The sequence below is a fragment of the Rhinoderma darwinii genome, chromosome 2, assembly GCF_050947455.1.
Source record: "Rhinoderma darwinii isolate aRhiDar2 chromosome 2, aRhiDar2.hap1, whole genome shotgun sequence".
NCBI lineage: Eukaryota > Metazoa > Chordata > Amphibia > Anura > Rhinodermatidae > Rhinoderma > Rhinoderma darwinii.
The window spans coordinates 393,754,733-393,768,102 of NC_134688.1; the positions used below are offsets into that span (position 1 = coordinate 393,754,733).

The 13,370-nt window shown below is 44.3% G+C and overlaps 1 protein-coding gene across 1 annotated transcript in view; it reads right to left on the reverse strand.

Annotated features, from left to right (window-relative positions):
- The window catches only part of IL1RAPL1 (interleukin 1 receptor accessory protein like 1), a 1,275,811-nt gene that overhangs the window by 427,592 nt on the left and 834,849 nt on the right, over positions 1-13,370 (reverse strand). The window lies entirely within an intron of this gene.

Genomic DNA, 13,370 nt, shown 5'->3' on the forward strand with positions numbered 1-13,370 from the left:
CCATCTACACATCACAGACACACAAATATGCACATTACATGCACACATTATACACATATGAAGTACACATTGTAGAACTTCAGCCATGAATAAGGACGCAGGAAGCGTCTGAAATGCGTAGGCTTCCTTCATCTCTGAAACCTCTCCTTGCACCCCAGGACATCACTCCGCTTGATCCTATTTTAAATATGATCGAATAAACTTGGAACAAGTTTCCTTTTTATCTACAACAGCGCTGGATCCACCCTCCTTCTTTTTCCTACTATTCATACGTCGTGTGCCGACACGAGGATCCGTGCGGGGCTATTTGTGCAAATCTACGCATAAGGTGAGCTGGAGGCTTCGTCTCCCCATTTTTTCTATTGTAAAACACACATGCACTTACTTTTATGTAGGATAATTGTGAAGGGAGTTCAGCAGTTGATGGGGGGGATTCTTCAAACCAGCACTTCAGCTCACAGCCCGACACATAACCCGCCGACAGTCTCCCCTCCCCCTCACTCACGTTCCGACTGGTAACGCCAGCAGCAGGAGGAGGAGAGGTTGTGTGAAGAGCAGGGAAGGGGGGGCTAGAGAGGGAGATTTTACACAGGGAAATTTAGTAATAGAAGCACACACCACGGCTGCTATTACAGTCGGACGGCAGTTCTTAGCTGCTGTGCCGGCCGCCCCCTTACAAATGCTGTACCCTGCTGTCTGAGCCGACTGATCGTTTGGACGGCCAGCAGGCGGCCCACTGCTCAGCGGCCTGTCTGCCAGACAGCCAGTCCGGCCCTGTTCTTGCCCTACTTTCCCTCTATCCCCACACCCACAATTTTCTATGACTTACATTGGTGGTGCACACCTAGGCAAGAATTGCAAAATTGAATAATATAGAAAAGGAGGATTTCCTTTTTCTTTTTCCTACATTATAAAGCTCAGATTTGGCCTATATTGCATCTCTACATCAATTTTGTACTTTGTAAAGACAAATATAATTAGCAAAATAATAATGTGAAAATGTGAATGATGCTGGTATGCCACTGCAGTTTACCCCATTCATATCCAATTAAAGTTAAAAAAATATTGCACTGACCTACATGCATATTCTCTTCTAGTAGAGCGAAATGTGCCAGTCTTTTCTATATGATCAATAAAGGACCTCTCTTGGCTCATCATATTGCTCTTTTTTATACTTTCTCTACAGGAACTCAACTCAGACAGTTCCCGAGAACTGACTGATTGAACTTGTAAATCAATCAGCTACAAAGGAAACAGAGGGAAGTATTTTAAATCATTATGAGCTTCATTGTTTCCAAATCTGTCAAATAAAACGATGCTGAATGTACTTTTTTCTGTGCTTTAGTAACCTGATATTTGAGGCATGTTACACATTTATATTGTTTATATCTGACTGGGGCCCGATCTGTCATCAACTTCAGCATCTAGCATTTGTATACTCTCCCCAGGCTCATGTTGATCCTAAAACTATTCTGATTTTTAATAATGGCCTCTATGAAATGCTGATGAAAATTCCAACACTATAAGGGCGGGTTCACACATAGCGGAATTTCACTTAAATTCCGCTGCGGACACTCCGCAGCGTTAATCCGCAGCGGAGCCGTTTCTCCATTGACTTTCACTTTAATTTAGCAGTGTTCGTTTACACGATGCGTACAATTCCGCTGCGGAGCATAGGCTGCGGAGCGGAATTTGGTGTCCGCAGCATGCTCTGTCTGTTGCGGAGCAGTGGCGGACTGGTTGCGGACTCATGGCGGAATTTCTCCATTGACTTCAATGGAGAGTCAAAATTCCGCAATGAAGTCCGCAGATCTTATGTGTGCTGCGGAGCGTATTGTTTTTACTACCATGACATTTCTTCATTCTGGCTGGACCCATGTATTTCTAGGTCTACAGCCAGACTGAGGAAGTCAATGGGGCTCCCGTAATGACGGGAGCGTTGCTAGGAGACGTCTTTAAATAGTCACTGTCCAGGGTGCTGAAAGAGTTACGCGATCGGCAGTAACTGTTTCTGCACCCGGGACAGTGACTACCGATCTCAATATACATGTATCTGTAAAAAAATAGATAAGTTCATACTTACCGAGAACTCCCTGCGTCTGTCTCCAGTCCGGCCTCCCTGGATGACGTTTCAGTGTAAGTGACGGCTGCAGCCAATCACAGGCCAAGCACAGGCTGCAGCGGTCACATGGACTGGAGCGTCATCCAGGGAGGTCGGGCCGGATGCCGAAAGAGGGACGCGTCACCAAGACAACGGCCGGTAAGTATGAAATTCTTTGACTTTCACTAGGGAAAGTGCTGTCCCTTCTCTCTATCCTGCACTGAATAGGGAGAAGGGAAGCACTTTTCCTGCAGTCCGCAGCGGCCAGTCCGCATCAATTTTCTGCACATTTTGTGCAGATCCGCTGCAGAATCTGCAACGCAGATTCTGTGCGGCATTGATGCGGACAGTTGCGGAGGAATTCCGCCATGTGTGGTCATGCCCTAAAAGAATGGATAATAACTATATAAATACAGCTGCATTCTGACCCTGAGTCTAATATCAGCAACCCGGGCTAGCAGAATTTATGCACCAGTATTGCTTTTAGTGCCCATTAATAATAAAGGATTATACAGCACTCCTCTCAAATCCCTTTATATGAGCTTAAGGTTGTCCTTTTCTGTTTACTTCTCTTTAAAAGGAATAAAGACATTTTACTGAATTAAATACATATTGCCCTCATTTTTGTGCCCCCTAAGGAAAACAGATGAGAGAACTGACATCATAATCTGCAGGCAGATGAGGAGAAATCACTTACACACTGGCAGCATCAGTATAGAAAGAGGAAATACCACACACACGCACACACACGCACACACACACACACACACACACACACACACACACACACACACACACACACACATCACCAGTGTCTTTGTCAGAACAAGGTAGTTTATATCACAAAGGAGATGTATTAGAAGGGAAAAGCAGTACAGGACTGAAGCTGTGCTGATACATGATATCTAGTGAAGGCAGCAGCATCCTGGTCTCACGGAACTCACGTAAAGAAGGAATTACTGAGCGGGTCACGTCCACAAGAAAGAAGTTGAAAAGCAGAAGCAGATTATAAATTGAATATCAGGAGCCTTAAAATGAATAAAATAAAGGAGATTGCAGCCTGAAATTAGTACTATTTTTTTTAACTCAAGGTAATTACTAACATGTAAAAATGTTTTATTTCAAAGGTGTCCATAGCCTTTAAAGGGGTTATCTGGTCATGGGGTGGTTTTTCATACTGATGACCTATCCACAGAAAAGGTTATTAGTATATGATCAACAGGGGTCCGACACCCGGACCCCGCACCGAACAGCTGCCACCGGCACTGTAAGCTATGCAGTGGTCGTGCTGGAAGGAGGGGGCTCCATACACTGGGTTAATTCAGCTCCGCTCCTATTCAAGTGAATAGAAGCAGAACTGCAGTACGGCAGCACGGCCACTATACAGAGGCATCTGTTTCCAGCACCGACCATTGCTTATCTGTGCGGAGTCTGGGTGTCGGACCCCCACTGATCATATACTGATAACCTATTAGTATAAAAAAACGCCCCATGACCAGACAACCACTTTAATGCTGAAAATTTTTATAGTTTCAGTCAAAAGTTGAAAGCTGAAGGTCTGGTATTTTATCATTAATGTAGAAACATTTCTAATATTAATTTGCAAGGTGGGGGCCTAGGATGGCGTAGGGTCCTTGCTGGTTTGTTGCTGAAGAGATTGAACAGACACCAAAATCTCATGGCAAAAAAAACCTATACTAAACCGATGTTAATAGCACACCGGCCACATTAGGCAAATTAACACTTCTCATGATTTGAGAGGCCCTGTTCTTACAAGTGGCGTTACTGGCTGGCTCACTTTTTATCCGAGCTGAGTCAAGGGCATTCCTCAGGCCTACTAGGCTGAACAATCTATGTGAGAACAGCAGCAGCTTAATACAAAAGGTGATACCCCCAGCATCAGGAGACAGCGTAAACACACTGTGACGTCCTGGTGCTCTTATAGTGTGGCAAAACATAACAAAGATGGCGTCTGTTCATTCTATGCCGACACTTAGTAATTTAGACCACCAGTAAGGCAACTATCATCCGCTGCACCTGCTATAAACAAAAATAAAATTACAGTGCAATAAACAGCATATTCACCGCCTGATAGAACGATTAAAAATTGATTTTATTGTTAAATTGATAAAAGATATGGCTCAACCAGCCATTATTTCCAGAAACAGGCAAAAGCAAGTGATTGGCGACAGTAGAGGTGTATCAGAGTGAACGAGGTTTCTCAAACACTCCAAGACCACCCTCCCTGTTTATTGTATAATTTTTCGCTACACCCTTGCCAATAGATAACAATCTATCCAGATCCAACGCGTTTCAGCAACACATCAAGAGTGATGCCTCATCAGGGATTACTAGATAGCAATTTCAGTTAGAATTGTTAGGTTACAAAAGCTGGATAGCACTGTATATGTGCAGATTTTAGCCTCCAGACGCGTGAACGGCTCTGATACAATGACCGCATACGCGCCCGAGAAGCTGCAGGCTTATACGATTGAGAGCCCGCCCTCATTCCAATCGTCACCGGAGCAGCCGCCAATCCGCATACAACACGCACATTGTGACGTGCCGGAGGCGGCGCCTCACGACACAGACAACCAATGAAGGTATCTGGACGACAAGCGTCCATAGTTACTAGGGGACGCTAGACGCGGCTCCTAAACTGCTGTCAAAATCAAACAGCAAGGAATGGAAAAGGAACGAATGTCCCTCCTATCACACATAACACCGTCCCCAAACAAACGGGGTAGTGTGAGGTGGAGGAGATAAGTATCACGGGAGTCGTCAAGAGAAGACTGACCCCCAGTGATTCCATAGTTGCCTAGCAACTTATCGTTACCCTACTAGCCAGGGATAAGACTCAGATAGAAGATGGACATAGCCCAATATCCCACAAGGACTATGTATAGAAGTCCTATACGAGCCTCCTCCCAAACAGAAACGGAGGGTGCCCGGCGGAGGAAAAACCCCCATCCATAGTCGCTCCCTAAATCTCAAGATGCGATAGGTAGACATAAAAAGTAAATAGAAAGGAAAAAAGTCAGCAAGTGGAGAATAATGCACCCACAAATCGCAATAAAAAACGCATAGTATGAACAGGGACTGAAATACCATTTATCAGTCAAAATATTGATATATTCACAGGGACATCCCCAATTCTCAGAGATGCCCCTGTCAGTCAAAATACTATATATTGGTATATTCACAGAGATAGCTGGGAGTAACCAAAATAACAACTAATCGCAGTAGACACAAACGACTCGACAAAGAAGAATGAGAAATAAGAGGCGCAATGTATCTAAAGAAAACAAGAATAGGAGATTTGTTCATTCAATCCATGAGGATTTATGGTCTGCATCCTAAAAATCCATTCAGCCTCCTTTTGTAAAATTTTCTTGTCCAGATCCCCCCCTCTCGCGAGCGGTCTGACATATTCAATTCCCTGAAAGCCAAGAGCAGTAACATCCCCATCGTGACAGGACCATACGTGTCTTGATACCGGGGTGTCCACCTTCCTTCTGACATCCCCAATGTGGTCACGGATCCTTCTCCTAAACTCCCTTTTTGTTTTACCCACGTACTGTAGACCACATCTACAGGTAATCATGTATACAATGCCTTTCGTTTTACAGTTGATATATGATCTATTGTCAAATGTTTTACCAGTTTTCGTGCTACTGAAATTCCTGCTACATATAATGGACACACATGCTTTGCATGTTCCACATCTAAAGGTACCTTTTAGACTGTTCTCCAACCAAGTACTGCACTGTGCCTGTGGTAGTAGATGACTATGAACCAAACGGTCCCTAAGGTTCCGCCCCCTCCTGTATGTAATAAGCGGGGAGTCTCCTACCAGGTCCCCCACATCGGGGTCTGCCTTAAGGATGCCCCAGAAACGTTTAAGAACTTCCCTCACCTCTCTACTGGCAGAGTCAAAAGTACCGATCACCCTGATCGACTCTTCCTCCACTCTCTTCGGTTTAGGGTTCAGGAGATCGTTCCTGTTGCAACCCAAGGCATTTTGATATGCCCCTCTCAGTACATCCCTGGGGTACCCCCTATGTCTGAATCTATTCTCCAGGTCACGTGCCGATACCCTAAAGTCCGAAATGGTGGAACAATTTCTACGTGCCCTGAGATACTGGCCCTTCGGTATTCCTCTCTTCAGACTAGTTGGGTGCCAGCTTTCCCAGCGCAGTAAACTATTGGTCGCCGTCTCTTTGCGGTACATGTTCGTCTGTAGCATCCCTGTGTCAGTTTTGGAAATCAGAATATCCAAAAATGTAATTTTGGTATCTTGGATTTCAGATGTAAAAAATAGTCCCAATTCATTGGCGTTCAGCATCTCCACAAACTCCTGAAAATCCTGCCTAGTCCCTGTCCACAAAATCAAAATGTCATCTATAAATCTAATCCAAAGTAGGATAGATGATGACCATCTGTCCATAAGGTCACTGAACACAACCTCTTTTTCCCACCACCCCAGATAAAGGTTGGCAAAGGTAGGAGCACAAGGGCTACCCATGGCCACTCCTCTGAGCTGGTGGTAAATCTTCTGATCAAATAAAAAGAAGTTGTGTTCTAAAACAAATCTCAACAGTTCAATGGTAAATTTATTATGGGCCTGATATTGTATCCCTTTATCCATTAGGAAATATTCAATGGCTCTACATCCCTGATTATGTGGGATGGAGCTATATAGGGACTCAACATCCAAAGATGCCAACAAAACTTCGCCATCGCAGCGTATACCCTCCAGTCTTCTCAGTACATCCATGGTGTCCCTCACGTATGATGGCAGGGACACCACGAATGGCCTGAGGACCTGGTCCAGGTAAAGACTCGCATTCTGCGTGAGGCTGTCAATCCCCGATACAATGGGGCGACCTTTCAAAGGATTCACCCCCTTATGTATCTTGGGCAGGCTATAAAATGTTGCCATTTGAGGGTGCTCCTTAAGTATAAAATTCATCTCTCTGTCATTAATAAGATTGCCTGATTTCGCTGGACCAAGGATGTTCAAAAGTTTATCTTTAAAGTTTGCAGTAGGATTGCTGGTAAGTACCCCATAACAATTACGATCATCAAGGATGTCATGGCACATTTTACTATATTGTGGTCGATTCATCACCACAATATTCCCCCCTTTGTCAGAGGGCTTTATAATGATATTATCATCCCTTTCTAAAGATAGTAGGCCAGCCATCTCATTGCTAGAAATATTGGAATAGTGTTCTCTTTGGTTGATCAATTTTAGCTGATCCTCAACCACCTTCACAAAAACATCAATCGGTGTGTTGTCACTTAGGGGTGCATATTTTGTAGATGGAACCCGTAATTCGGTAAATGGGCCCTTGCCCTCCTCCCTGTGACCCTCCTCCCACAGACCCTCCAATAGTCTAAAATGTGGGAGATCTTCCTCCATGATGCCCAGATCAAGACATTGTCGTTTATTATGCATCTTAAAAAACTTTTTCCACTTCAATTTTCTAGCAAAAAGGTTCAAGTCCTTGACCCAAGTAAAGAGATTAAATTTGTTGGTTGGGACAAATGATAGACCCTTACTAAGTACTCCCAATTCGTCTCTCGTGAGGTTACGTGTGGAGAGATTAACTACCTGGAGCCTATCACTTTCCCCTGATACGGTGCCTAAAGCTCCCTTCTGTCTCGCAGAAGGTACTCTGAAATCGGGTGGTTCTTGGCTAAAAAACCACCCCGCTGCTGACTCTTTCCTCTTCCTCTGCCTCTAATGTTGGGACGGGTCGGGTATCTCCCAGTCTCACTCCCTCCCCGACCTCTCCTAGGTGGGTTCCTACCAAATTCAGAGTCTGATTGTTCCTGCTCCGATGAAGATAAATCGGTGTCAGGCTCATGAGATACACCAGACCTGGCACTATAGTCAAAAATTCTACCTTCTTTGAAGTCCAACGTGTCACGTACAAACTGGAAATGCTTCCTTTCCTTAATGTGACACGTGAACTTCTCTATTGCTTGTTGTAAAACAACCTCTTTTCTTTCGTATTCCAGATTGTTGTTAAATTTTTTTACAGCAGCAATGCACTCCTTCAATTCTTGAGTGCTGCGTGCCAAATTGATATTCTCTTCCTCAAGTAAAATCCCCATAAACCTCAATGAAGACTCAATCGATTCTTTTTCCCACTTTTTTAAAAGTTCAGGTGAACGAACCCTTACTGCAGGAATAAGGGTGATTCTGAGGCCCCTCGGAACAATTTTATTTTTGATGTATGTCTCTAATGTTTGGATTTCCCACCAGGATCTAATATGGTCTTTATAAACTTTGGTAAGTTGTCGAAAAGAGGCAGTAACACTTAAATTTTGAGATTGCGATATGAGCTCTTTATCTGAGAAAACCTCCCTAGCATCTGTAAACCATTTTTCTGTATTGATATCGCTAGTTAGGAATCCTGCCATCCCCACTCAATAAGGAGTTAAATAAATGATTCACTGTATATAAGATAGCAAATGTCGTTCAAAAATGTAAATATATTCACCGCCTGATAGAACGATTAAAAATTGATTTTATTGTTAAATTGATAAAAGATATGGCTCAACCAGCCATTATTTCCAGAAACAGGCAAAAGCAAGTGATTGGCGACAGTAGAGGTGTATCAGAGTGAACGAGGTTTCTCAAACACTCCAAGACCACCCTCCCTGTTTATTGTATAATCTTTCGCTACACCCTTGCCAATAGATAACAATCTATCCAGATCCAACGCGTTTCAGCAACACATCAAGAGTGATGCCTCATCAGGGATTACTAGATAGCAATTTCAGTTAGAATTGTTAGGTTACAAAAGCTGGATAGCACTGTATATGTGCAGATTTTAGCCTCCAGACGCGTGAACGGCTCTGATACAATGACCGCATACGCGCCCGAGAAGCTGCAGGCTTATACGATTGAGAGCCCGCCCTCATTCCAATCGTCACCGGAGCAGCCGCCAATCCGCATACAACACGCACATTGTGACGTGCCGGAGGCGGCGCCTCACGACACAGACAACCAATGAAGGTATCTGGACGACAAGCGTCCATAGTTACTAGGGGACGCTAGACGCGGCTCCTAAACTGCTGTCAAAATCAAACAGCAAGGAATGGAAAAGGAACGAATGTCCCTCCTATCACACATAACACCGTCCCCAAACAAACGGGGTAGTGTGAGGTGGAGGAGATAAGTATCACGGGAGTCGTCAAGAGAAGACTGACCCCCAGTGATTCCATAGTTGCCTAGCAACTTATCGTTACCCTACTAGCCAGGGATAAGACTCAGATAGAAGATGGACATAGCCCAATATCCCACAAGGACTATGTATAGAAGTCCTATACGAGCCTCCTCCCAAACAGAAACGGAGGGTGCCCGGCGGAGGAAAAACCCCCATCCATAGTCGCTCCCTAAATCTCAAGATGCGATAGGTAGACATAAAAAGTAAATAGAAAGGAAAAAAGTCAGCAAGTGGAGAATAATGCACCCACAAATCGCAATAAAAAACGCATAGTATGAACAGGGACTGAAATACCATTTATCAGTCAAAATATTGATATATTCACAGGGACATCCCCAATTCTCAGAGATGCCCCTGTCAGTCAAAATACTATATATTGGTATATTCACAGAGATAGCTGGGAGTAACCAAAATAACAACTAATCGCAGTAGACACAAACGACTCGACAAAGAAGAATGAGAAATAAGAGGCGCAATGTATCTAAAGAAAACAAGAATAGGAGATTTGTTCATTCAATCCATGAGGATTTATGGTCTGCATCCTAAAAATCCATTCAGCCTCCTTTTGTAAAATTTTCTTGTCCAGATCCCCCCCTCTCGCGAGCGGTCTGACATATTCAATTCCCTGAAAGCCAAGAGCAGTAACATCCCCATCGTGACAGGACCATACGTGTCTTGATACCGGGGTGTCCACCTTCCTTCTGACATCCCCAATGTGGTCACGGATCCTTCTCCTAAACTCCCTTTTTGTTTTACCCACGTACTGTAGACCACATCTACAGGTAATCATGTATACAATGCCTTTCGTTTTACAGTTGATATATGATCTATTGTCAAATGTTTTACCAGTTTTCGTGCTACTGAAATTCCTGCTACATATAATGGACACACATGCTTTGCATGTTCCACATCTAAAGGTACCTTTTAGACTGTTCTCCAACCAAGTACTGCACTGTGCCTGTGGTAGTAGATGACTATGAACCAAACGGTCCCTAAGGTTCCGCCCCCTCCTGTATGTAATAAGCGGGGAGTCTCCTACCAGGTCCCCCACATCGGGGTCTGCCTTAAGGATGCCCCAGAAACGTTTAAGAACTTCCCTCACCTCTCTACTGGCAGAGTCAAAAGTACCGATCACCCTGATCGACTCTTCCTCCACTCTCTTCGGTTTAGGGTTCAGGAGATCGTTCCTGTTGCAACCCAAGGCATTTTGATATGCCCCTCTCAGTACATCCCTGGGGTACCCCCTATGTCTGAATCTATTCTCCAGGTCACGTGCCGATACCCTAAAGTCCGAAATGGTGGAACAATTTCTACGTGCCCTGAGATACTGGCCCTACGGTATTCCTCTCTTCAGACTAGTTGGGTGCCAGCTTTCCCAGCGCAGTAAACTATTGGTCGCCGTCTCTTTGCGGTACATGTTCGTCTGTAGCATCCCTGTGTCAGTTTTGGAAATCAGAATATCCAAAAATGTAATTTTGGTATCTTGGATTTCAGATGTAAAAAATAGTCCCAATTCATTGGCGTTCAGCATCTCCACAAACTCCTGAAAATCCTGCCTAGTCCCTGTCCACAAAATCAAAATGTCATCTATAAATCTAATCCAAAGTAGGATAGATGATGACCATCTGTCCATAAGGTCACTGAACACAACCTCTTTTTCCCACCACCCCAGATAAAGGTTGGCAAAGGTAGGAGCACAAGGGCTACCCATGGCCACTCCTCTGAGCTGGTGGTAAATCTTCTGATCAAATAAAAAGAAGTTGTGTTCTAAAACAAATCTCAACAGTTCAATGGTAAATTTATTATGGGCCTGATATTGTATCCCTTTATCCATTAGGAAATATTCAATGGCTCTACATCCCTGATTATGTGGGATGGAGCTATATAGGGACTCAACATCCAAAGATGCCAACAAAACATCGCCATCGCAGCGTATACCCTCCAGTCTTCTCAGTACATCCATGGTGTCCCTCACGTATGATGGCAGGGACACCACGAATGGCCTGAGGACCTGGTCCAGGTAAAGACTCGCATTCTGCGTGAGGCTGTCAATCCCCGATACAATGGGGCGACCTTTCAAAGGATTCACCCCCTTATGTATCTTGGGCAGGCTATAAAATGTTGCCATTTGAGGGTGCTCCTTAAGTATAAAATTCATCTCTCTGTCATTAATAAGATTGCCTGATTTCGCTGGACCAAGGATGTTCAAAAGTTTATCTTTAAAGTTTGCAGTAGGATTGCTGGTAAGTACCCCATAACAATTACGATCATCAAGGATGTCATGGCACATTTTACTATATTGTGGTCGATTCATCACCACAATATTCCCCCCTTTGTCAGAGGACTTTATACGCGCCCGAGAAGCTGCAGGCTTATACGATTGAGAGCCCGCCCTCATTCCAATCGTCACCGGAGCAGCCGCCAATCCGCATACAACACGCACATTGTGACGTGCCGGAGGCGGCGCCTCACGACACAGACAACCAATGAAGGTATCTGGACGACAAGCGTCCATAGTTACTAGGGGACGCTAGACGCGGCTCCTAAACTGCTGTCAAAATCAAACAAAATATGCACCCCTAAGTGACAACACACCGATTGATGTTTTTGTGAAGGTGGTTGAGGATCAGCTAAAATTGATCAACCAAAGAGAACACTATTCCAATATTTCTAGCAATGAGATGGCTGGCCTACTATCTTTAGAAAGGGATGATAATATCATTATAAAGCCCTCTGACAAAGGGGGGAATATTGTGGTGATGAATCGACCACAATATAGTAAAATGTGCCATGACATCCTTGATGATCGTAATTGTTATGGGGTACTTACCAGCAATCCTACTGCAAACTTTAAAGATAAACTTTTGAACATCCTTGGTCCAGCGAAATCAGGCAATCTTATTAATGACAGAGAGATGAATTTTATACTTAAGGAGCACCCTCAAATGGCAACATTTTATAGCCTGCCCAAGATACATAAGGGGGTGAATCCTTTGAAAGGTCGCCCCATTGTATCGGGGATTGACAGCCTCACGCAGAATGCGAGTCTTTACCTGGACCAGGTCCTCAGGCCATTCGTGGTGTCCCTGCCATCATACGTGAGGGACACCATGGATGTACTGAGAAGACTGGAGGGTATACGCTGCGATGGCGATGTTTTGTTGGCATCTTTGGATGTTGAGTCCCTATATAGCTCCATCCCACATAATCAGGGATGTAGAGCCATTGAATATTTCCTAATGGATAAAGGGATACAATATCAGGCCCATAATAAATTTACCATTGAACTGTTGAGATTTGTTTTAGAACACAACTTCTTTTTATTTGATCAGAAGATTTACCACCAGCTCAGAGGAGTGGCCATGGGTAGCCCTTGTGCTCCTACCTTTGCCAACCTTTATCTGGGGTGGTGGGAAAAAGAGGTTGTGTTCAGTGACCTTATGGACAGATGGTCATCATCTATCCTACTTTGGATTAGATTTATAGATGACATTTTGATTTTGTGGACAGGGACTAGGCAGGATTTTCAGGAGTTTGTGGAGATGCTGAACGCCAATGAATTTGGACTATTTTTTACATCTGAAATCCAAGATACCAAAATTACATTTTTGGATATTCTGATTTCCAAAACTGACACAGGGATGCTACAGACGAACATGTACCGCAAAGAGACGGCGACCAATAGTTTACTGCGCTGGGAAAGCTGGCACCCAACTAGTCTGAAGAGAGGAATACCGAAGGGCCAGTATCTCAGGGCACGTAGAAATTGTTCCACCATTTCGGACTTTAGGGTATCGGCACGTGACCTGGAGAATAGATTCAGACATAGGGGGTACCCCAGGGATGTACTGAGAGGGGCATATCAAAATGCCTTGGGTTGCAACAGGAACGATCTCCTGAACCCTAAACCGAAGAGAGTGGAGGAAGAGTCGATCAGGGTGATCGGTACTTTTGACTCTGCCAGTAGAGAGGTGAGGGAAGTTCTTAAACGTTTCTGGGGCATCCTTAAGGCAGACCCCGATGTGGGG